The sequence below is a fragment of the Grampus griseus genome (genome assembly GCF_964374135.1).
Source record: "Grampus griseus genome assembly, chromosome: 19".
Taxonomy (NCBI): Eukaryota; Metazoa; Chordata; class Mammalia; order Artiodactyla; family Delphinidae; genus Grampus; species Grampus griseus.
The window spans coordinates 24,833,450-24,857,442 of record NC_139013.1 but is presented as its reverse complement, the minus strand read 5'-3'; the positions used below and the strand labels follow the sequence as shown (position 1 = coordinate 24,857,442).

General features: G+C 50.3%; 1 protein-coding gene across 6 annotated transcripts in view; it reads left to right on the top strand.

The window, feature by feature from the left end:
• ZNF423 (zinc finger protein 423) overlaps positions 1–23,993 on the top strand; it is a 326,671-nt gene that overhangs the window by 18,344 nt on the left and 284,334 nt on the right. Inside the window, exon 1 of one of the 6 annotated variants that reach the window (XM_082676941.1) lies at positions 19,699–19,870. The exons of the other annotated variants lie outside the window; for them this stretch is intronic. The gene's annotated coding sequence lies outside the window, so the exon portion shown is untranslated. Of the gene's footprint in view, positions 1–19,698; positions 19,871–23,993 lie in introns of those variants that run through there. 6 annotated transcript variants of the gene reach the window in all.

Sequence of the window (23,993 nt, the reverse complement as noted above, 5' to 3'; positions counted from 1 at the left end):
GCCACGCTGGGCCCACCTTCTGCTCTGAGCCAGGGAGGGGGTCAGAGCTGACTGAGAGGGCCCCTCACAGGCCCCTTGGCTGCGGGCTGGTGGGGAGGTGGGGCTCTGGAAGAAGCTGAGGGTGTGGGGGAAAACCGAGCCCCCGGGGCCAGCTGGTAGCAGAAAGGCAAAGACCTCTGGGGGCGGGAGCCTGGGCTAAAGCCCCTTGGAGTTAACTTGGAGACGATTTTGAGAGCCCCCAGGTCCTTGGCAGCTCTGCCCTGGCTCCCCAAAGGCCCACCGCACACATGGTTTTGCTTTTGCAGGCATCCTCCCCTGGTCCCCTCCCTCTGGGTGCCTTCCGAGTTCCTCGGGCCCCTCCCCCAGTCCTCCTGGGCCCCCTCCTTCCTCCTTGACCCACTTTAGTCCCCTGTTGCTGGGGGAGGGGAGTGTGCAGCCGGAGGCTCTGATCCTGGATGCCTCCCCCAGCATCCCTTGGGGCGGGCTCTGGATGGAGCCAGCAGGCTGAGCCGGCCCGGCCCCAGGGACTGGCACACGGTGTGCTCCGAGTGGCAGCCTCCCTGCCCCCTCCGTGGACAGACAGTTCTGGACAGCTGCCCCTGCCCGGGCCCCTGGGAGGCCCTGCCAGGGCCAGGCTCTGGTTTCCCCCAGCCCCAGGGAGCTGCTGCTCCAGAGGTCCCTCCTACCGCTGTCTCCTGGCCAAGCGCACTTCCCTGAGGGGACGTGGGGCAGGGCCAGGCCCTAGCCTCCACCCATTCTTCTAAATCTCTGCTGGGGAGACTGGAGCTGGGGTCAAGTTCCGTGTCTGCTGTTGATTTGTGTGAGTTGGAGAAATCCACCAACCTTCTCAGGGCCTTATCTATGGGACGCAGGATTTAGACCAGATAGCTAACCTTTACTGAGCATTTACTATGTTTCAAGGACTCAGCTAAGCATTTTGTATTTATGACCTCATGGTATTGTCACAATGATGTCGTGAGGCACGCTTTCCTAATATCTATTTTAAAGATAAGGCAACTGTGGCACAGAAAGGGAAAGTAACGTGCTTGAAGTCACACAGGCTGATGAGATGAATTTTCATTGCCCTAACATTCTAGAATCCATCCTGATACTGGGGCTGTTAACTCTTCCTGGGCTATCACGTGGCTGTCTAAGGACTTGAGACCCTCCGCCAGGGGTCCTGCCTGAGTCCCCCATCACTATCCTGCTCGGGTGTTGCATGGGTCCCCCTGCCCTGCAACAGGCTGTGGAAGCCACAGCCCCAGGATGCCCCGCCAACTGGGAACTCACTCCATCCCGAGTCCTAGCTCTGTGGTCCAGGGGCCTGGCCCCACGTGTGATCACTCCTGAGTACAGGCCATGTCCTGGCTGCCAACTGTAGGAGCCATGAGCCAGCGGGAAATTCCTCACGCCCGCCCTGCGTGACCACCAGCCCAGTCCCGTGGAACCCCCTGCACGCTCTCCCATTCTCCCTTCCCACAGCCCTGTCAAAAAACAAATGTAAAAAACGGGGGACAGACCCTGAGGGTGCTCTTTGAATTTGGGAACCGTGCTTCTCTAATCTCTGCCTTTTCTGTCTTTTCCTCCTTGAGTCTTGACATCTGTCCGTCCTCTGGAAACCTTTTCATTTCATTGTCTTGCTGAATAGAGGAGGGGGTGGGTGGTAGTGGTGGGGCTCTGGGAGCAAGTCAGCACATCTTTTCTTATTTGCCTAATTTCCTCACTTAAATGTATGTTGTGATTAAACATTTTCTTAGCAAGCTTGGTCAGGGCTGCACTGAGTTTCTTTTCATAAACATTGGCAAGTGAATTTAACAGCCCTGTTTGTATTAGCTGGAGGTTTCATTTGCATAGTGATTGTTCTTATGAAACAAAATAATCGCTTGCAGTTTATGAAACTGTATAAATACTGGGGTCTGGAGCTGGGTGCATGCGCAGGCCTTTCTTCCCACATGGAAATCCGTCCATCCAGTTCGGGGAGGAAACTCGGGCTCTAGGAAGAGCTACGTGCGGAAGCTTTTCTTGGTGGCAAGGTGTTTCCAGGGCTGTGGGTATTGCCTGGTGGGTGGAGCCTGTGGACCCCATTCAGGTCAGGGGCTCGGGCCCGGGGAGGGCCGAGGTGAGCATAAGGAAATCTCCAGACTCCAGTATCTACTCCTTTATGTTACTCTTTCAGCCTTTTTGATTAAGGTTGCAAACTGGTGGCCCGAGGCCCAGTGTTGCCCACAGATCTGTTTTGATTGGGTTGTGCTGTGTTTAAAAGAAATAAACCAACATTTAAAAATGTGGAGATTGCACAGAAGCATTCATTCAGATTTCTTGCTTCTCTCTCGTAACAAATGGGCAGAATTGGGACTGCTGGGCCCGTTGTCCTGCCTGGTGACAGTCCTGGTGGTGAGGGGCGGAGGCTGCTCCAGCAGGTGGGATATATTCATCAGGGCCCCTCTGCGCAGGTCGCCCACTTATGTGCCTGCCGGCCCTGGGGGACTTGGGATCCTGACTGCAGTAGGTCTGTTTACCCAGTGTCCTGCAAGCTTGAGGCTCAGTGTTTCACTGGGATGCCCTCTGGGTCCCTGCTGATCTGTTACGAGATGTCTGCTCAGGCTCTGCCTATTTGAGGAGCTTCCCCTGGGCCCCCTGGCTCTGCCCTAGGGGCTCTGGGTTCCAGGCCTCCTGATGTCCTTATTGGCCAGGGGCAGAGATCTGGAAAAGGAGTCACTTTGGGAGGTCACACTCCTTATTCCCAGGAGCTTGCCTTCACTCAGAACATTCCTGGCCTCCTCCTCAGTGGCTCCCTTTAGAGCCTCCTGCCCCCAGAAGACAGGTGTTTCATGATCTCACTCTGTTTTTCAGACTCAAGCAGCATTGCCCAGCTTGGTCAGCAGGCTTGACCCAAATGACTTTTTAGCTGATTCTAATATATTTTAAATCTACTTGTGTTGGGTGGGCCCAGAATAGTACCTGTATAGTTGCAAATAGTCTGACAAAGGATCTGGGCTGGAGTGGGATTTACAGCTGAGGAATGGTGCCTGCCCCACCCCCCCGATGACCTGGCCTCAGCAGCAGAGCCCTCAGATGTTCGGTGGCTTTTCTGGACCCTCCTCCACATTGTAGGAGGAAAAATCAGAAGTAACAAAGCAAGTGAGTGAAACTGATGAATGCCAGCAACTTCTTCACTCTGCAGAGCTCTGTCCCATAACCTGGGTATCTTTTTTTTTTTCCTGTCTTTCATTAATTAATTAATTTTTGACTGCGTTGGGTCTTTGTTGAGGTGCGTGGGCTTCTCATTACGGTGGCTTCTCTTGTTGCAGAGCACGGGCTATAGGCGCATGGGCTGCAGTGGTTGTAGCTTGCAGGCTCTAGAGCACAGGCTCAGTAGTTGTGGCTTAGCTGCTCTGCGGCATGTGGGACTTCCCGGACCAGGGCTCTAACCTGTGTCCCCTGCATTGGCAGGCGGATTCTTAACCACTGCGCCACCAGGGAAGTCCCAGCCTGGGTATCTTGAGCACTGCTTATGAAAACAGCTCTTGTGAATCCCAGCGTGCCTCCAGGCCTTCATCATGTACAGCCCTGGTTGGAAACTATAGACAGGGCTCTGGTGTCCTTTATATAGTGTCTCATGTTATCCTCACAGCAGCTCTAAGAGGCAGTTATGTTATCCCCATTTTATAGATGAGGAAACTGAGGCTCTGAGGCCCAAGGTCACACAGCTGGTGAAAGGAGGAGTCAAGATTTGAACATAGGCCTCCTGGCTCTAGATCCCTCTCTCTCTCTCCCTCCCTCTCTCTCTCTCTCTCTCTCTCTCTCTCTCCCTCTCTCTCTCTCTCTCTATATATATATATAGTTTCTCCAACTATAAAATAGCGAAAATGTCCCCACCTCCTAGGAGTATTACAAGGATAAAATGACCTAAGAAAGATTTCATTGTGACCTCTAACCTCTACTGATTAGAGCAGGAACACGGACTCAGGCATGGTGAGGTTCTTTTTTTTTTAACTATTATTGGACGGTGTCATTAAGCATAATGCTTTCTCCCCTTTTCTCCCTCCCCTGATCTTTATGGTCTATTTTTTGAACATTTCACTGCTCTGGATAGAATTTTTCTCCAAGATCCTGAGGTTGTGAATTTCCCCTAGAGAGAGGATTGTACCTCTGACTGGTTGGGGCAGGGAATGGCACGGAAAAACCTAAATGGTCTTCTGGAAAGTGGAAGAGCAAGCAGCTAGGCCAGACATCCAGTTTTGATAGAACTGGCTGGCTGACAAGGGATCCTGTCAGTTGGGATGGAAGACATGAAATCCAAGTTCAAAACAAGCATGAGGGGATGTAATATCTCATAGGACAAGAAGTCTGGAGCAAGTGTGGCTTCAGAGTACTTAGTGAGGCAGTCAACACCATCAGCAACAACTTGGGTGCCTTCCATCTTTATGCTCTGTCCTGCTTAACACATTGGCTCTTGCCCTCAGCTTTGTCTCCTCATGGTGAAGAAATAGCTGCTGTGGTGCCAGACATCACATCCCCACACATCAATGTCCCAAAACCAGGAGAGAGAAGCTCCCTTACATGGGTCTGTCTTCAGAGGAAGGATACCTTTCCTAAATGGCCTTCTGGTCCCTCCCTTGTGTCTCATTGGTGAGAATGGCCTCCTGTGCACATCCTAGACCAACACAGGCTAGCGTATGGAGCATCACTCCTGGGGCTCTAGAGAGCCCCAGCTTTCCTTAGATTTAGTGGCTCCTGGGGATATTAACAAATTTTAAGTTTGGTCAGCAAGAAAGAAATGGATGCTGGGGAGGTACCTAGTGCTGTTTGGGGATAGGCAGGCTCTAGGAGGTCTGTGCCAGTGTCTGTATCTCTTCCCACACAAGGTTCCGAAACACCTCCCTCATCTCATTAGGGCCCTCTCCCATATCCTAATCTTCCTAGTCCCTCTTTCCTCGCTTCCTTTTCTAGGACTACACCATTCCTTTGTCCGTCTTTCCCTCTGACGGAATCACTCTCCCCACTTTCCTGCCTGGCTGGCTCCTTCTTATCCTTCTGGACTCAGCTCAGTGTCACCTTTCCTGCCTACTTTCCCCCCAAAGTGGGCCCACTCCTATTGGTCTCTATTTTTTTTTTTTAATGTCATGTTAGTTATTCTCAGTAGGACTTTATTTATGTATTTACTTGTTTACAGTCTTCCTTCTGTACTGGACTCTCAGCTCTATCTGGACAGGGACCGGGTTTGACTTGTCCACTCCTGTGTCCCTAGGCTTTCCGAGAAAGACGAGAGGGGAGGAGGAGGGATTCAGCAGGTGCGTGGCATGGAGCAGGCCTTTAGTAAATATGCACTGATTGGAGGACCTACCTGAATTCCTTGTCTCTTTCCTCTGCCTCATCTGCTTCTCTCTCCCTCTCCCCTGGGCCCCCAGTCCCTTCCTGTGTTCTTAGCTCTTTGAGGAAAGAGGAGGGACAAAATATCTCCATGAGTCTGTGGACCCTTTTCTCTTCACAGTGACGGGATTGCTGGCAGGGAGGGCTTCTCCAAGGGCTGGTTCTGTGGAAACACCTGAATCTGGAGGTGGGTCACACAGTGGAGAGCCTGTGGGGGGCGGGCTGAGGGTGGAGCTGTGGGCCAGCCTGTGTGGCTGGTTGGCCTAGTGGTTGAAACCAGCAGGCAGCGTGGATGCACGTCTGGACGTCTGGATCTGACCCTTGCCCACGCGTGTCCAGTCGCTTTGCCCCAAGGACGTTTCTTTTTCATGGCTGGGAACTCCCTCTGCCCGTGGGGCAGCGGGGTCAACCCCTTTGTGGGGGATGGGGGGTGGCTGTCAAGCCCACCCCCTTCCTGGGAAAGCCATTCAGTTATCAGTTCTGCTGATGCTAAATCGTAAGGCTGGCATGGGAGCCAGCTGGTTATTTTAGGCAACACAAAGGTGAAGAAGGTTGGCTGTAGTTCTTTGAAGTTTAAAGACAAGGAATCTGAGTAATTTTGAGGAATTCTTTGACCCGAATAGTCAGGTTGACTGTTGACAGGGGTCAGATGAAGTGGATTCTGGGACACACCCACATGCTGTGGACACTGCCACGCTGTCACCATGGGACTGGGCAGGGGGAGAGAAAAGGGCAAGCCCTGGCCAGGTTGGGTAACACTGAGGTGAGCCGGGGCACAGGTGGGATGGGGGAATCGGCTGGAAGATGGACGGAACCAGATTAGGCGAGCCCGCCTCGAAGCTCTCCCTTCTTTAAGTCCTCAGGCTACAGGAGACGTTGCTCAGTGCTGAGGTCTCTCCCGCAGGGCAGAGAAAGAACCTCCCGGGGTCTGCAGACCTCTTCTGCGTAGCTGGTTGTATGACAAATCATAGCCTTGCTCCCGTGCGTGGGCGGGACCCAGCTTGTGTCCACGTGTCCACGCGAGCCTCGCCTGGGTCCTGGCGACCACCCCAGGGACCTTTTTGGGAACACATTGGCTGCAGTTTGAGCCTGATGCGGAAAGTGTTAGGTGGTGGGGCTGCAGGTTCCCCGCCAGGGTTTGGTCTCCCCAAGGCCTCCAAAGTGGAGCCATTGAAGCTGGCGGAGGCTTTCCTAGCGCCTGCTGTTGCAAAAGGGATCTTGCTTACGTTGCCTTTGCTTTTTCAGTGGGAAGTGTCGGTGTGAGTAATTATATATATTTTCACAAATTCGAACTATGCTTCATTTAAACCTCTCTAAACATGTCTGTATAATTCTAATTAACTGCTCACATAAAGCCGTCAGAAAGTTACACGGGGAAAGCTCATTTGCCAGACTGTTGCCTAAAAGCCAAGGAAAATATTATGTTCTTCCAACAAACGGACTATTCATGTAGACCGTTCCCAAGATAAACAGGAGATATTTGAGGACAAGTGAGATTTGAAGCAGTGATGGCCGAGCCTCTTGTAAGTGGTGTTCAGCAGTGTTGGCAGGGTGGGTGGCTTGATTGAGTGATAAATGCTCTTCAAGAAAAATGCCCCGGACTTGGAATGTGGGGTCAGGACCCTGGAGATGGTCCATCTCGTGGTGCTCTTATTAAAGTCTGTGGGCAGGAGGCCACTCTGAATTAGTGAAAAGTCTGAATCAGAGAAGAGTCAAGCTCTTTCAGCAGTTTGTACTAGGGTTACTAAGAAAGTGTGGACAAAAGAGAGTCTTGGGGCTGCTTTAATAAGTAGGTAAGAATAATTCAAAGTCAGCCTTCATTCATTCACTCATTCCTCCAATCTATTCATGCTGAGCACCCGATGGTGCCGGAGTAGGGCTCTGGGTGTGGCAGCCAATAAAATGTCAACATCCATGCCCCCCTGCAGCCCACCTCTAGTTTTTGTTGGTGGTGGGGAGGCAGTGTACGTGGTACGTGGGCGCACAGTGTGTGGTGTGTTAGTGATCAGGGCTCAGGGAGACAATGAAGGGGGAGAGGGCCGGGAGCCTGGCTGGGCATGTGCAGTTTTAGATTGGGTCACGGAAGGCTTCCCTGAGGAGGCGACTGTGAGCGAAGATGTGAAGGAGGTGATATGACTCTCCAGGCAGCAGGCACAGCACGTGCAAAGGCCCTGCACAGAAGAGTGCCCTGGGGTCCAAGGAAGGTGAGAAGGCCTGTGTGCCTGGGGCTGAGCAGGTGATGGGGAGATGTGAGTGATGACTTTCGGCAGCTGATTGGAGGGTGGGGAAATGTAATCATGTCTTTTATTATATGCACGAAGATGCTTCTGAGATGCTTGTCCTCTCCTATTTCCTTAGCTATTTCCTCTAGTTCATAGGATGAAAAAGACTTTAACATTTTGCAACACTTGCTCAATGGCAGATGGCATGGATAATACACAAAAATATAGAGAAGAAAATAAAATTCCCCAAAGTTCCCCCTGCAGGGGGCCACTGTTTCATTTGGGGGACTCTCACTTCAGTCCTCCTCATTTTATCACATCCTTTAACTTCTTTCCTCCCAGCCTTTGTGAAGGTCATTGAGAAATGCTCAGTCAAACCCCTGCTTGAGTATCACAGGTGACTAGTTTTGGGATTGAAGATTAAGGAAGCTTTGCTGTACCCTTAAAAAACTTGAAATTGGAGTGCAGGTAGTTTTAGGTGGTTTTCAACAGCTGAAAAAATTGTTGCAAAGGGCACCTTTGGAGGGCCGATGGTTTTGTGGAGACAACATTCAGTGGCACTAGACATAAGTAGTTTTTGTTCACTTCTCTTATTTTTTCCAATGCTTTTACTGTGGTAAAAAACACATAAAACTTACTGTTTTAACCATTTTTGAGTGTACGGTTCAAGGTAATAGGTGCATTCGTATTGTTGTGCAGCCGTCGCCACCATCCATCTCCATAACTCTTCCATCTTTTAAAACTGAAACTCTCTACCCGTTAAACAATACCCCCACCTCCCTCCTCCTCCAGGCCCCTGGTAATAACTACCACTTTGCTTTCTGTCTCAGTGGATTTGACCTAGGTACCTCATATAAAAATGGAATCATACAGTATTTGTCTTTAGCATAACGTCCTCAAGGTTCATCCATGCTGTAACATATTGCAGAATTGCTTTCCTTTTAAAGGCTGAATAATAGTCCACTGTACAGTTGTACCATGTTTTGTTTATCCATTCACCTGTCGATACATACTAGGTTGTTTCCATCTCTTGGCTATTGTGAATAATGCTGCTGTAAACATGGCTGTATGAGTATCTCTTTAGGACCCTGCTATCTATTCTTTTGAATATATACCCAGAAGTGGAACAGCTGGATCACATAGTAATTCGACTTTTAATTTTTTGAGAATGGCTATACCATTTTCTATAGTGGTTGCACCATTTTTTTTTTTTTTTTTGTGGTATGCGGGCCTCTCACTGTTGTGGCCTCTCCCGTTGCGGAGCACAGGCTCCAGACACGCAGGCTCAGCGGCCATGGCTCACGGGCGCAGCCGCTCCGCGGCATGTGGGGTCTTCCCGGACCGGGGCACGAACCCGTGTCCCCTGCATCAGCAGGTGGACTCTCAACCACTGCGCCACCAGGGAAGCCCTGCTGCACCAATTTATATTCCCACCGACAGTGCACAAGTTCCAATTTCTCCACATCCTTACCAACACTTGTTATTTTCTGTTTTTTTGGATAATAGTCATCCTGTTGTATGAGGCAGTATCTCATTGTAGTTTTGATTTACATTTCCCTAATGATAAGTGATGTTGAGCATCTTTTCATGTGCCTATTGGCCATTCGTAGGTCTTCTTTGAAGAAATGTCTGTTGACGTCCTTTACCCAGTTTTGAATTGGACTGTTTGTTTTTTTGTTGTTGAATTTTCGGAGTTCTCCATATAGCCTGGACATATGATTTGCAAATATTTTCTTTCAGTCTGTGTCAATTTTCTTTTACTCTCAAAAATACCTCTATGAAGTTGGTGCCGTTATTTTCACTGACAAGAAACTGAGAATCAGAGAAGTTACTGGCTTTCCCCAAATCACATAGATAATCAGAGCTGATAATGGAACCTCAACGTTTGAATCCCGATTCTGGGCAGGAGTTAAGGTTCAAGATGCCACAAGGCCATCCTCATGAAAACCCGCGTGAAGGTATTCGGGGCATCCACATAGCAAGAAGCCTGACTCGTCCACCCTCCCTGAGGCTTGCTTTGTGGCCCCTGCTGCTGTTCTTCCCTGGGCCACTTCGAGATGTTTGCGTCTCTGCTGTACTTTCAGGAAAGGCATCTTGGAAGGTTCTCTCTTGGTCCTTTGGGCTAGATGGACCAGAGGTGGATGCCGTCATGCACATCAGTTCAGCCCAGTCCCTGGCACGTGGCGGCCCTTTTTAATAAGCTGAGTTTTTTATTATTAGCAAATTCTTCTAAAACCCTGTTGGGCCTTAGAAAAGGAGAACCTGGAGACCCCTATGTCTCAAGGGCCTGGTGGATGAGACCTGGATGTTAGGGTCAGTTTTTAACCTCTTCATTCATTCATTCCCTCATTCATTCATATAGTGGTGTGATTTTTTTTTTTTTTTTTTTTTTTTTCCAGCAAGGAGATTCCCCTGGTCTCAAGTTTCCGGAGGCACCCGGTACAATCTAGATTCCAATTAGCTTAATTGCTTCATATTAGACTTCTTAGAAAAGATTTTTTTTCCTGCTGATGGCTGCGGTTCCAGGAATGTCTGCCCCCACTGTCTTCCTTCCTGCCTTCTCCCAAGCTTGTTCCTTTCAACTTCATTTCTCCAGGACTGGCCTACACCTCAGTCCTGTTAGTCTCGGTGCTATAGCAGCAGTTCACGTTGGACAGGCCAAAGCAGGGTGAAGAAGACACCAGAAAAATATTGTATATGAGATGTATATATATTTTATGTCTAAAACACTTTAATATGAAGTTTATATATATCATATATATATACATATATATATATATATATCTTGATATGTGCACATATCTCTTTAAACAGAAAATTCCTTTTTAGTTGTGTGTGTATGTTTCAGTGAAAGAACTTGGACACAGACTCTACCCTGAGTTCCGACCCTGTCCCTTTTCCTTTTGCCATCAACACCAGATTTTTTAAAAAGTACTTTCAACAACCAGAGGAAACAGTTACATCCTGATTGACACACAGGATGTCAGAGCAGCATTCTTGCTGTTAAGTGATCAGGATTTCAGCCAAGGGAATATAATGAAATCCACATAAAAATTTATTTACCTAATGAAAATCCTAGAGTAATGCATAAGTGGTTCTCTGGTAATAAAATGCAAATCTAAAACTATAACCAAGAGGACAATAATTTTCATTAAACGTATTGTCTAGAGGAAGCCCATGACATCCACTTAACAGTGATTTGATTTGTTTAGTAATTTCCACGTAATACTTAAACTTTATTTCGAGCCTTAAAAACCCGCCCATGAGTTTCTTTTCCATCAAGGAGGGGGCCAGCTGCTGGTGGGTGAGGGTGCCTGCCTGACGGAGTTTCGTGGCCTCTGCTACAGGGCACCTAGAACGTGGTCCTTTTCTAGGCATCTCGGTGTCTGCTGGAGAGATGGGGTCCAGGGAGAGAGAGCAAGGGATCAGGTTTCCTTCTGTGTAGGAGACCCAGAAAAGCTCCTGTTCTGTAGGAAAATGTAAGATCTGATGACTAGAAGGGCTCGGAGAGGGGAAGTGAGCCTCCTAGGTTTACCCTTGAGCCCAGGTCTCCCAGCCCAGTGCTCTGGCCTCCCTGAAATCTGACCGGGGCTGAGGACTTCAGTGATGCTCTCCCATCACTCGGGTGCTGGGTGGACATCTCTGCAGATGATCCCAGGACCACCCAGCAGCCGCCCTCCTTTAGGACTGGAATGAGTGGACGTTGGAAGCAGGTTAGAAGTGCTTTGGAGGCAGGTGGACCTGGGTTGGGAACCTGGCTCTGCCGCCTGTAGGCTGAGTGACAGTGGGCATGGTCCTCACCCCCTGGGAGGCTCAGGGTCCTCATCTGGGAAAGGGGGCCTCTAATCTCCACCTCCAGGACCAATGCTAGGGCTCTGAAGAAACACGTGAAGGAGCCTGTATAATGTTGGGCCAGGGCTATGGTGCCTCGCTGTCTGCTCAGAAGCCTCTTGGGTAGCTTAGAAGCGTGATAGGGAAGAATTTGTGTCTGGGTCCTTTTGCGCAGTTTGAAACTGATGATCTACTAGAGGCGAAAAATGAGCGTTTGAGATTTTTAATTTTTGACAATCACGAAATCCCAAATAAACAGCAGATTAAGGCTATCGTGCCTGTGTTGTGTCTGTCTGGGTACATGTATGCACATGTGCTTGTACATGTGTGTGTGAAGTTTTCCCATCAAATAAAATATTAACACTCTTCCAAACCTTTTTTGTTGCTCCCCCTCTTCTCTTCCTATCAAGTTACAACTTTTTTTTCCCTTTTGGCATGATGCAGAGTGCTGTGAAAATATATTAAAATGAAAGGAAGATCAATCAACCATAATCTCCTTCCAAAGGTAGCACGGGACTGTGGCGCAGAACATAGGACTCTTCAAATACCGGCCCGGGGCTCATTAGCCGTGTGCCCTTGTCCTTCCTGAGCCTCAGTTTCCTTGCCTAGAATGCCGCATTAACACGGTTCTTCTGCACAGTAGTGAAGATTAAACAAGATAATGTGTGTAAAGTGCTTAGCAGAGTGCTGGCACTCAGTCAGCGCTTGATAAACGGGAGCTGCTTTGTTGTATGAGAAAAGGTAGCGCTGAACAGAGGCCCCGTGAAATGGAGAAGTGAGGCTCTTATCTAGGTAGTGTTGCCAGCCGCCGGCAGGCCAGCCAGCCATAGTGCCCGGAGCTTCCATCCAAGGGCTGGCTCAGGTTACTCCCGGCCCATTAGTGATGCTGGTCAGAGCTTGGAGCCTCTTAAGTTCAAGGTCGATCACAGGCCTTGTCCCCCACGGGGGCCTCTCTGCTTTGCCGAGTCATTAGTCACCGGGGTGGCCTGATGAGAGAGTGGGGGTAACTCAGTGCTGCCGGTCCCCTCTCTGGGCCACACCCCAGGGCAAGGCCTTGCTGGCAGAGGGTCCACAGTGTCGGTCATCCAGAGGGATTGAGGATCCTTTCACGTTTCTGGAGAAACAGTTAAATCCTGGCTCTGCAGCTGACGAGCTGGGCAAGTCATTTAACCCATCTGAGCCTCAGTTTTCTCATTTGCTAAATGGGGTAGCAGTAGTATCTCATCTCGGAAGGCTGCTTTGAGGAGGCCGTGAGCCGGAACAGGATTACTAGCCTGCAGCAAACAATCCTACTGTTATTCTCCCAGGCAAACTTCCTGGAGAAGGAAGGCTCTGACCCTCTAAACGAAGAAAGACGTGGAGAGCTGAGAAGAAAGGAGAGCAGGGGAGAGCTTTGGGCTGAGGGGTGAGAGCAAGGGAAGCAGGGAGATGGAAGGTGCTAGAAAAGCTGTGCTCACTAACAGTGTGGGTCTCATCCCTTCTGACCTAGCAGGGGGCCAAGCAGGAGAGAAGATGAGGCAGCAGCAGCCTCTTGGCCTGAACTAACTCATCTTCAAAAATTCCTGCAAGGATGACCTAGACCAACGAATGACCTTTCAGCCCCAATGCACCTATGATTCTGTGTATCGGGTGCTGGCCCCCCACCCCAGAGTTTCTGCCACACTCTTGTTGGAATTAATGTATCCGCTTGCCAGCCAGGAAGTGCTGGAGCGCTCTGTCTTGCCCTTCTTTCCCAGCTCTCTCCCTGCTAGGACAGGTGCTGATTGGTTTTCTGCACGGAACCATCTCTGGGGCAGGAGGAAACCATCCGAGGGCGTTTGGTGTGTCCTCCGGAGCCCTTTTGTGGGTGTCAAAGCAAACTCCTGGCCGGCCTGCGGCTTTGGAGCGCAGCGTGTCTTTTGAGCACAGCCTCCGAGGCTGCAGAGGGCCTGGGGCTGTGGGAGGTTGTAATACCCTGAGGCCTGTGGAGCCCACAAAGGGGCCTGAGTGACAGCCAGACGAGGGCTTCACACACCGGCAGCCAGGGGAAGGGAAAGAGAGAGAGCGCGCGCGGTAGGGGCAGAGGGGGGCTGCCAGCCAGGGACAAAGGCAGAGACGGAGAGAAACAAAGGAAGGGAGAAAATCCCCTCTTGTTACAACCTGTGAGTTAAAGAAAAATGTGATTCGCTACCCCACAATGCTTTAGCGCGAAACTCATTCCATCCGATAAAAAAATACCAGGACCTTGCAGCTTGCAAGCTGCGTGTCCAGGCCAGGTGTAACAGCCTTGTCCGGTATGCCCTTCTGGCTGGAAACTTCCCCACCCGTGCGCGGAACTGGTTGAAAACGAGAAGAATCAGAGGCAGTCAGCTGGTGCCAAATTTTGGAGCAAACATTTTTCTTTCTGGATTTAAATAATTGCATTGCATCCCCAGCTCTGGTTCTCCTCTAAAATCAGCCCCAAATGACATTTGGCAGGCTAACGATGGTCTGGTTTTCTCCCCCTCCGCCCTGTGGGGCTTTCTCAGAATATTTTCCTCAACGTCTGGGTAGCTGGCTTTTAAACCAGTTCATTTTTTTTTTTTTTTTTTGGTTTGGGTCTCAAATTTTATTAAATTTAAATTTTATTCCATTTCAGGCTCTAAAATCTCCAAAAGTGGCTTTGAAAGTGAACAGGTTTTGGCATGTTGGAAATAGGTTACCTCCAACGCAAATAAAAGAGTCTAGCTTCCGAGGACAACAAGACTCCAAGGGTTGGGAGAATGCGTGGGGCGGTTAGAGACCATGGCATAGAAATGGTCAGAGACCAATTTAAAAGCACATATATTTTAAAGGAAACATTTTGTGGACGTATGGAACCAATAGCGTTGCCAAAAATCTCAATTCTGGGGATCAAGGCTTAAGAGCTCAACTTCGCTCCGACTACCCAAGGTGATTTTTAGCAGACAAATGAAAGCTCCTTTCCTCTTTCTAGTCTAAGGGGAATCTTAATACATTTTTAAATTATTTGGCATTTTGAATTAATTTTCTTAGAATGAAACGAGATTCTTAAATTGGGATCTTGTAGAGAAAAGACAGCCAGGTAATTAGTGAGCTGATCTCCTTTTCTGACACGCGGATGAAGCGGGGGGAGTTGAACTCCAACCAAGGTGCCCACAAAATCTATTTTAGAGCAAAAATTTCAAAGTAAGCAACACCATCTGTTCTTTAATTATTTCTCCTTATAAAAAAAGTCGCTAGATTTATTTGGGTTACTTAGTTGGAAAGAAATGTCTTGAAGACGCTCAGAACTGGGGCTATTAAAGGCAGATTGTCGGCGCTTGTTTGCTAGGCATCGAAGAACTCAAAATAGTCAGGGCAGCTAAGAGCTGCCTTGCTTTTCCAATACAGCTTTGCTGTCAGTTAGGCATGGTTATCTGGCACCTGGGGGACCGTCCGCTGCTGCCCACATTGAGGGACGTGGGCTGTGGGATTGAGCGGAGGGTGTATGCTCTAGCAGGACAGTCGGGGTGGTGGAGTGGAAAGCTTCCCCATTCCATCAGCTGATCGAGCCTGCCCCCCAGAGTGGGGTTAGGCCACTGGGGGGGCGGTGGGCCAGGGTCCTCACCACCCATCCATCATCCATCCACCCTTCATCCAATATTAGGCCCTGTCCTCGTGGAATGTAGTCTTATGGAAGAGATACCAGTAATCAAATACTCACACAGATGAGCCTGTGATTAACAACAGGGCCTGCTCTTTGGTGTCTAGACCAGCACCGTGCAACAGAACTTTTGAAAGAAATGTTCTAGGTCTGCGCTGTCCAGTATGGTAGCCATGAGTATTGAGCACCTGAAATGTGCCTAGTATGACTGAAGAACTACTGTTTTAAATTTTATTTAATTTTAATTAACTTTAATTTAAATAGCCACTCGAGGCTTGTGGCTTCTGGCCTGGAGAGCACAGGATCAGCAGCAGCGTCACCTGGGAACTCGTTAGAAATGCAGACTCCCAGGCCCTACCCCAGACCTGCTGAATCGGGAGTCTCTGTGAGTGGAGCCCAAGACTTTGAGTTTTAACAATGCCCCCAGGTGACTTTTATGCAGCCTTGCTGTAGAGGGAAGGTGGCTGTGGATATGACGCTACGATGCGATTCAGGGGAGGGTATGTCATGGAGTAGTGGAATTGGACTTCAAATTAATAGAAGGCTTCCCAGGAAAAGGGATGATAGAGCTGAGAGCGAACTATGAGTAACTTGGTGGAGATGGTGGGCCTGGCATGTGGGAGGGTGTTAGTCATGTTGATAGTGGTGTACAATTCATCACCCCCAGGAGGGCTTGGCACATTTGATGAACTCAGGAAAGACCAGTGTGTTGGAGCACAGAGAAGGGAGGTTTGTGAACTGAGGTTAGAGAGGCTGGCGGATAGAAGAGCTGGTACCACCAGCTGTGTGATCCTGGACTAGTGTCTTAACCTCTCTGAACCTTGATAAAAATGGAGATAACCATGCTTCGCTACGTACTTATCTAATAGGGTTAGAGGACAGTCGGGTTAAAACTTCATGTGCAGATAACAACCACTGGGATAAGTGGATGGTCTTCTTTTTTTTTGCTGTGTTGGTTCTTTGTTGCTGCTCGTGGGCTTTCTCTAGTTGCAGTGAGCGGGGGCTACTCTTTGTGGCGGTGCGCGGGCTTCTCATTGCGGTGGCTTCTCTTGTTGCGGAGCACGGGCTCTAGGTGCGCGGGCTTCAGTAGTTGTGGCTCTCGGGTTCTAGAGCGCAGGCTCAGTAGTTGTGGTGCATGAGCTTAGTTGCTCCACGGCATGTGGGATCCTCCTGGACTAGGGTTTGAACCCGTGTCCCCTGCATTGGCAGGCGGATTCTCAACCACTGCGCCACCAGGGAAGTCCCTTGGTGGTCTTCTTTTAAATTTATTTTCTCTTGTTCTTGAACTACTCTTTCCCCAGTTCTCCTACCTCCAGGGTCATAGCTCAGCCTGAGAATCTCCTTCCCTGCCAAGATGGCTCTACCCAGCTCTTCTCGTTCAGGCTAAGGCACGTGGTGGTCCCTGTGGCTCTGGGGCCCACACCCTGGTTCGGGGTCGGGGATCCATGTTCCAGTTCCTGCTCTGCCTCCTGGGAAATCCTCTCCAGGCCTCCGCTTCTCTTTATTGAGTTGGTAATCTTGGAGGCTCCTACCAGAGCCCTCATCTGGAAGCCCAGGATGGGCCAAGAGAGTGGACTTCTGCAAGTGTGTTTTAAAATCAGATGTAACCAAATGCCTTTGGGGGAAAGACTTCATAGTAATTTTAGCAGCATCTTTTCTGTTGTCTAGACCTAAGATCAGCATTTTAGGGAAAAGTGTTGAGATAAACTTTCCCCTGCCTCCCCTGCCCTCCCCTCCCCACGGCCAGGACTCCATGCACCCTCCCCGCACAGAACGTCAGGTGGCTGGAGCCTTAGCCGAGCCCCAGCTATTTGGCAGCTGAAAGTTTTGTCCCTGGAAGATGCCAGACTTATTTCGAGATCACAAATGTGGTGGATGCTTCGCTTTTGGAAAGACACCAAATGTCTGATCTCAGCGAGGGGATGGTATTTTGGGGGGACCTTAGCAGCTTCTTATCTAAAATACACATGTGCTTTTCTTCCCTCTCAGAAACCTTTCCAGACAACTGTGTCCCCCAGCACTTGGGAGAGTGCCTCGAGCGTAGTTATTGCTCAGTTTTGGTTAGTTATTGCTGTTGTTGTTTTTTACTATTGTTGTGGTTATTATTAATTTCTGTTTTTCCAGGACTGAAATGTTGCTCAGGTCTCTCCTCTAGACAAAGACATTTACAATGAACTGTTTGGAATCTTCTTTAAAAGAATATCCTGGGAAAGCACTGTTGACTCAAAGGAATGAATAGCTAATGGTAGAATTTTAACCACCTGGGTATGACATTGATTTGTAGGGGAAGATACCTTCCAAGAGCTTCTCATGTCATTTTTTTTTTTTTTTAAAGAATGTGAAAATCAATTCCCAGCAGTATCATGGATAAGCTATCTTTTAAAAATATTTTTATTTTTTAAAAAAATTATGTATTTATTTTCTTTTTGGCTACGTTGGGTCTTCATTGCTGAGCATGGGCTTTCTCTAGTTGTGGTAAGCAGGGCCTACTCTTCGTTGCAGTGCACGGACTTATTGCGGTGGCTTCTCTTGTTCTGGAGCACGGGCTCTCGGCACGCGGGCTTCAGTAGTTGTGGCTCACGGGCTCTAGAGCGCAGGCTTAGTAGTTGTGGCGCGCAGGCTTACTAGTTGTGGCGCACAGGCTTAGGTGCTCCGCGGCATGTGGGATCTTCCTGGACCAGGGCTTGAACCCGTGTCCCCTGCATTGGCAGGCGGATTCTTAACCAATGCGCCACCAGGGAAGTCCTCTCATGTCATTTGACTCAATGCCAAAAAACATACTCAGGACCAACGCTGAAATGCTGGAATGGAGGTTGCAAACTGGTTATCCAAGGACCACATCCAGGGCCAGAATATTTTGTTTTATTGGCTGCTCAGGTTTAATATTTGTTTGGAATTAGAACGTAACACTTAAAATTCAGGAAAGTTTGTACAAAAATCCAGATTTAGGGTATTTCTTCAAAGTAATCACAAGATCTGGCAGCACTGGCTCTGGTTTCTGCGCAGCAGGGATTGGCTGGCTCTGCGCGTTTCCACAAGGTCACGTGTGCTGTAGAAGGCCACAGTTCCCACTGCTCCCTGTTGTATCACAGTGAGCCCTCTTCATCCCTCTCTGTTACCTGTTTGGCCCTGGAGGCCTCAGGCAGTGCCAGCACTCTAAGGGTTAAATGAACTGTGGCAATGACAGCTCCTGGTCCCACCTTGCTTCCTATTTGCTGTGTGACTTTGTCCGAGTCACACCATCTCTCTGTGCCTTAGCTTGCCCATCTGTCCAGTGGGACATTAGACTGGATCAGTGGTTTCCCGCTGTTCCTGGATGAACTAGCCAGACAGAGGCTGAGAAGTGGGGTGCTGGGCCCCCAGTTCTCTTTCCTCTTTTATGAATTAAGGTTATGCATTAGTCTTCTCCTGGAAAGGTCAGGGAGCTCCATTGCTTAACAAAGGTTGGGAAACTCCCAGAGTACTTCCTGTTCTGACTCTGTATCAGGATCTGTCTTTGCCCAGTTGTTGCCCAGGGGCTTCTTCTTATTTTTTTTCCAGGAGTGGTCAGAGGTGTCAGGGCAGGGAAGGGATAATAATAGTTTTACTAATAATACCTGTATGGGAAAACAACCTAAAAAAAGTGGATATACGTATATGTATTGATATAACTGATTCACTTTGCCATACAGCAGAAACTAACACAACGTTGTAAATCAACTATACTCCAATAAAAATTAATTTAAGAAAAATAATAATGGCTACCTTTACTAAGCAACGTTATTCTCCCACCAAGGTAGGTTCTCTTCCCCAGTCTTGTAGATGAGGAAACTGAGGTTAAGAGAGGTTGGATAACTTGCCAAAGGTCACCCGGCTGTGGGCCTGGGTTTGTTTCATTCCAGACCCTGAGGCCCTGACCGCGTGCTGCTCTACCTGCATTGGCTGGGGAGGGGGCGTTCTGTACACGTGAAAGAGAGATGCCCAGCCGCAGAATGGAGACCACTGCTCTGTGGCTGCTTCGTAAGACACCCAGGCGCCTCCTGCCCCATCCCTCTCCCTGGCCATCCACACTCCCAGGGAAGTCTGGCCTCCTCCTGGCTCCCTGCTCACACACCATGCCTCCTTCCGTCAGAGCCCCGTCTTGGGCCATGCTCCTGGGTTCAAAGTGGGTGGAGAAATGGGGTACTGAGCCTGTCAGTCTGTGAGCTCTTGTGTGTGTGTGTGTTTATTTTAAAATATTGGCTTACAAAACTGTCTGGATCAAATTGTATAGCCAAGCCAGTTAAATTGGTTGTTGAGAAAAATGGAGGTCTGGGGGGAGGTTCTGGTAGTTCTCAGGACCACTCGTTTCCTGCCTGAACCTTAGGCTGCCCACCCGAGAGAGGGAAAATCATGCCTCTGTCCTTGTTTGCCCTCCAGACCCTGCACCACGGTTGGCAGAATTTAAGTATAACTTAGCAGGGCTCACGACATGCTGGGCCCTTCATTTACACCATGGGGAGGCAGATTAGTCACGTCCAGGTTACAGGTGGTGCTTCAAAGGGCTGGGTTACGAGGCTGGCCCGAGGCCCCACAGCTGCTGAGGGTCAGGCTGTGACATGGGCCAGGACCTCTCTGCCCCAGATCTCGGCCCCTGGCAGCCTTCAGCTAGACCATGGGCGCAGCCTCTCACCTCTCCTGGTAGTGTTGCGTCCTGCGTCCTCCGGGGTTTCCGGGAGGAGGTGGCGGGCCTTCAGCTACCCCTGCTGATGTCCTCGAGTCTGAGGAGGTGTTTGCTTGCTTCCTTCAGCTTCCTCCGGGGAAGCCCAAGTGAGGCCTCCTCTGGACTTTCCAAGTCGTTTAGGTGGGTACGAGGCGTGCAGAGCGCTGGTTCCTGTCTAGAGAGCGCTTGGTCTTTCTGGGGGTGGGTTTCTGGGTGGGGGACGTTGGTGGGACCATCCCGATGACCTCAGCTACTGTGATGCTTTCCTGGCCATCAGGGTTCAGTGGCTGCCGGGACAGAAATGAACTCTGGACAGCTCAGGTCAGAAGGGACTTGAATGGGAGGATAAGGGGAATGAACAGAAGGAGAAACAGGACCCAGGCAGGGTAGCCTCGGAGATGAGCCGAGCAAGATGGGATGGCTGTTCTCTTCAGGGAACGGCCCCTGCGGTCAAAGAGCCTCCCCTGGCTCCATCTCCAGTGCTGTTTTGCTCAAGGATCCGTCTCTGAGAAGATCTGAGCATCTAGCCTGGCTGTGTCCCAGGGGAAGGCAGGGCATTTTGACCGACAGTCCATCGAGGTCCAAGTGGGTGAGAGATGGCTCCTCAGGGCATGAGAAGCATGCCGAATTAGAGGCTGGGGCAGTAGGTACCTAGTGGGCAGCACCCTGCCTGCCTTCATGTGGCCCTGGTAGGTTGTCCTGCTGTCTTGGAAGGTCTAGCAGTCCGGGGTCAGGGTCAGGGTGGGCTGAGGGCGGAGTGGGCGGTTGCCCATTAGGCTGGCTTTGGGTCATGGGGTCGGATTCACCCAGTCATGACGTCTAGGGCATCAGGATGGGAGGGCCCCTGGGGGAAACTCCGTGTAGCAGTGCACAAAGGGACAGAGAAGCCAAGAAGGACAGGAGTTTCCCCAAAGTCCCACAGCCTAGCAAGGCCAGACCTGGGGAGGCGACGACACAGCATTGCTTCCCAAAGTGCGTCTGGGTACCCCCGGTGGTGTGGCAAGGGACTTTAAGTAGAATACATATAAACATGAAAAAAACCTAATTGTTAATGAATGCACAAGGCACAAAGTTAAATACACCCCAAGCCACCCACTTCCCCTCCTTGGAGGCCACTCATGTTACTAGGTTCTTGTGTCTAGTTCAGGAGCAGTTCCATGTATGTGCACACATGTGAGCAATGTATGCATTTTCTCTCTCCTCCTCTATGCAAATAGAAGCACACTATACAGCTCCTCAACTTTTCTCACCAATCTGTTAGATGTGATTCCAAATCAGTTAATTTAGTGCTTCCTCAGTGCTTTTTAAGTTAGCTTTTTATTGTTAAAGTTTCACATACCAGTCATAAGTGCTCAGCTCAGTGAAGTTTCATAATGTGAGCATATCTGTGTAACCAGCATCAGATCGGAAGCAACCTGGCCAGCTCCCTGGAGCCTGTCCCCTGCCCCCATGCCCCCTTGGGCACCTAGGGTAACGGGCATCCTCACACGGACATTTTAGGTTTGAATACCTGTGTATTTATTTTAATGTGTTTTTGAAAAAACTAAACCAGCCCATCCAACTTGAGATTTCCCAGGTATTACTGCTTTGGATGAAGAGTCTTGTGCTGGACCAAGGCCCTTGACTTGGGGAGACATCAGAATCACTGGGGTGCTCAATTCCAGGAGTGATGATGGGACAAGCCTGAGGTTACCCTGGGGCCATGGGGGCCTTGTCTCCTCCAGCTGCTGCCCTTAACCCCAGCGGGCCCCCCCCACCCATTTCCTACGAGACATTGGTCATCTGGTCTGGAAGCCCCCGTAGGACAGGCAGGGAAACTGAGGGAAGTAGCTTAACATCTTAGCCTAGTACGTCCCAGTCTATACCAGTACATTTGCTCTGTCCTCTCCCAGTCAGGCACTGGGTACTTGGACCCTGTAGAACAGAACCACGTGGAGGGGGTACGTGGATGCCTGGGAGCCAGGACCCTCTGACCCAGTGGTGTGGTGTGGGGTTTTAGAGGGTCCAGTAAGCCTGGTTTGAATCCTAGCTCTGCCACTTGTTGGCTGTGTGACCGTGGATAAGTGTTTTGACCTCTCTGAGCGTAGGTTTCCTCACTTGTGAAGTGAGGATAGTTAAAAACTTCCCCAAAGGGTTACTGTGAGGATTATACGAGCCCACTGTGTGTTAAACACCCAGTCCAGTCCTTGGTGTTCATGCTCAGTGAACAGTCATGCTTGTCACAGTTTCAGTGACTGTGCCACAGGGAGGTCTTCTCCCTGTTCTCAGGCTAGGAGCTGCAGGGGAAGAGGGAGAGGAGAGCGGGGACAGAGGTCCACTGCCCCTGTGGCATCCATCCCAAATGAACAAATGGTTCTCAGCGGGGCCTGGGGAACGGAATCTCTCCCTGGCTGTGGCCAGCCGGCCCCAGGGCAGCTGTCCTGTTCCCAGATCTGGGGTTCCAGGCTGGGTGGCTAAGGCAGGCAGGTTGGGCGGGGGCTGGGCAGCTGACAGAGCGAGGAGGCCAGCTGCAGCCCTGGAGTGGAGCAGAGAGCCAAACCAGGCCTTAACCCGTTCTGTTCCTCTGGGGACGGCTGCTCTTCCAGGCCCCTTCCTTTCAACTGCCTCATGTGCCCTGTGAGTTCCTTGTTAGACCAGGGGTCTCCAGCATGCAGTGCAAGGATGCTGTCTGGCCTGTGGGAAGTTTATTGGGCCTGTTGGAAAATTTGCAGTGATTCATATAAACATTCAGATCTCTGGCCTTCCCAGAAAGGCCAGAAGATCTGACCCACTGAGCATACTCTGGGTGGCAGCTTTGATTGGCTGGGAGGTGGGTCATCCACAACCCAACTCTCCCCCCGCCCCCCAATAGTCACCTCTGGTCCCCCTGTGGCCATTTGAGATCCTTGTCTAGAAAAGCTGGTCAAGGTCATCTCTAACCTCCTCTCCTATCTGAGCCTTAAATTCCCCGGGGGTCTCTCTATCTGCTTGACCCCCTCCCATGCCAGCGGCCTCATTACCTCCTGAGCAGACCTTCCCTCGTAGCCTCTGCTGAAAGAATCCTATCTGTTCCTTCTTGAAGTCTCCCTGTAGTGACTTCTGCTGGTTGGTGCCGGTTTGACCCCTCGAGGCCACATGGCAAGCTCTGTCCCTCTTCCCTGTGACAGCGCTTCAGTTGCCTGAAGACAGCTCTGGGGTCCCCCTGCGCCTGCCCCTCTGGGCTGAACAGTGTCTGTTCCTTCACTTTGCCTCCTAAAATGTGGTTTCAAGACCCCCCGTTACCCTGGCGCCCCTCTTTGGCCACCTCCCCGTGGGCCCGTGGACTTCTTGCAGCTGGCTTTCCAGAGCCACCCTGCACAGCCGAGGGCTGTGAGGACACAACTGGGGTTCCACTTCTATTTTTTAAAAAAGGGAAATGTAATGCATAGAAAGTGTTCCATAAGGCCAGCCGCCCCAGAATACCTGCAACGTTTGCAAGGAGGGGCATCCTGGGACAGTTTTATTTTTCTTTGTACGCCCACGTGTCTTTAAATTTTTTTCCCCTACAATCTGGGAGTTAAAAGGGTAAAAAGCTAAGGGCTTGGGGTGACTTCACTTTAACCAGCTGGTAGTGATTGCCTGCCGAGGCAAGGGCCTGGCTGGAGGTGAGGACAGAGAAGGAGGCAGGATGGGGCCCTGGCTTGGAGGAGCTCACAACCTAGGGCAACCTCGCGTGCTCAAGTACCCCAGCTGAGTGTGGCGAGAGAGGACTGGGGGAACCAGAGGAGGAGGGGTGGAGGGAGGACGGGGGTCTATTTACCCAGGGGTCTGGAAAGGCCTCTTGGATAGTAGAGATCAGGTGGGGCCTCCAACGTGGAGGGGGGCGTTTTAGGTGATGGGAGCAGGAAGGCGTGTGGATGCATGGGCTGGAGCGTGGATGCATAAGCTAGGGAAGGGTCTTTAGGGGCAGAGGGACTGGGGCCGGCTGGTGGCAGGCCCTGGATGCAGACAGAGGACTCTGAAGGTTGTTCTGAAGGTGACAGCACGACAGCAAGAGTGGTGATGATTGGAATAGCTGCGGTGTGCTGTCTCTGGAGACAGAGCTGGGCTGCTGGCTTTCCTCAGCTGCAGCTGTGTGACCTTGGACAAGTCATTTACGATTCTTAAGCCTCGGTTTTCTCATGGGAAACAGGATAAGGGGGCTATGAGGATTAAACAGACGATTGCCCCCAAAGTGCTTAGCCTTGTGCCTGGCACCTGGGGCGCCCTGATGATATTCTGCTCTCTACCTATCACGGGTCTTCAG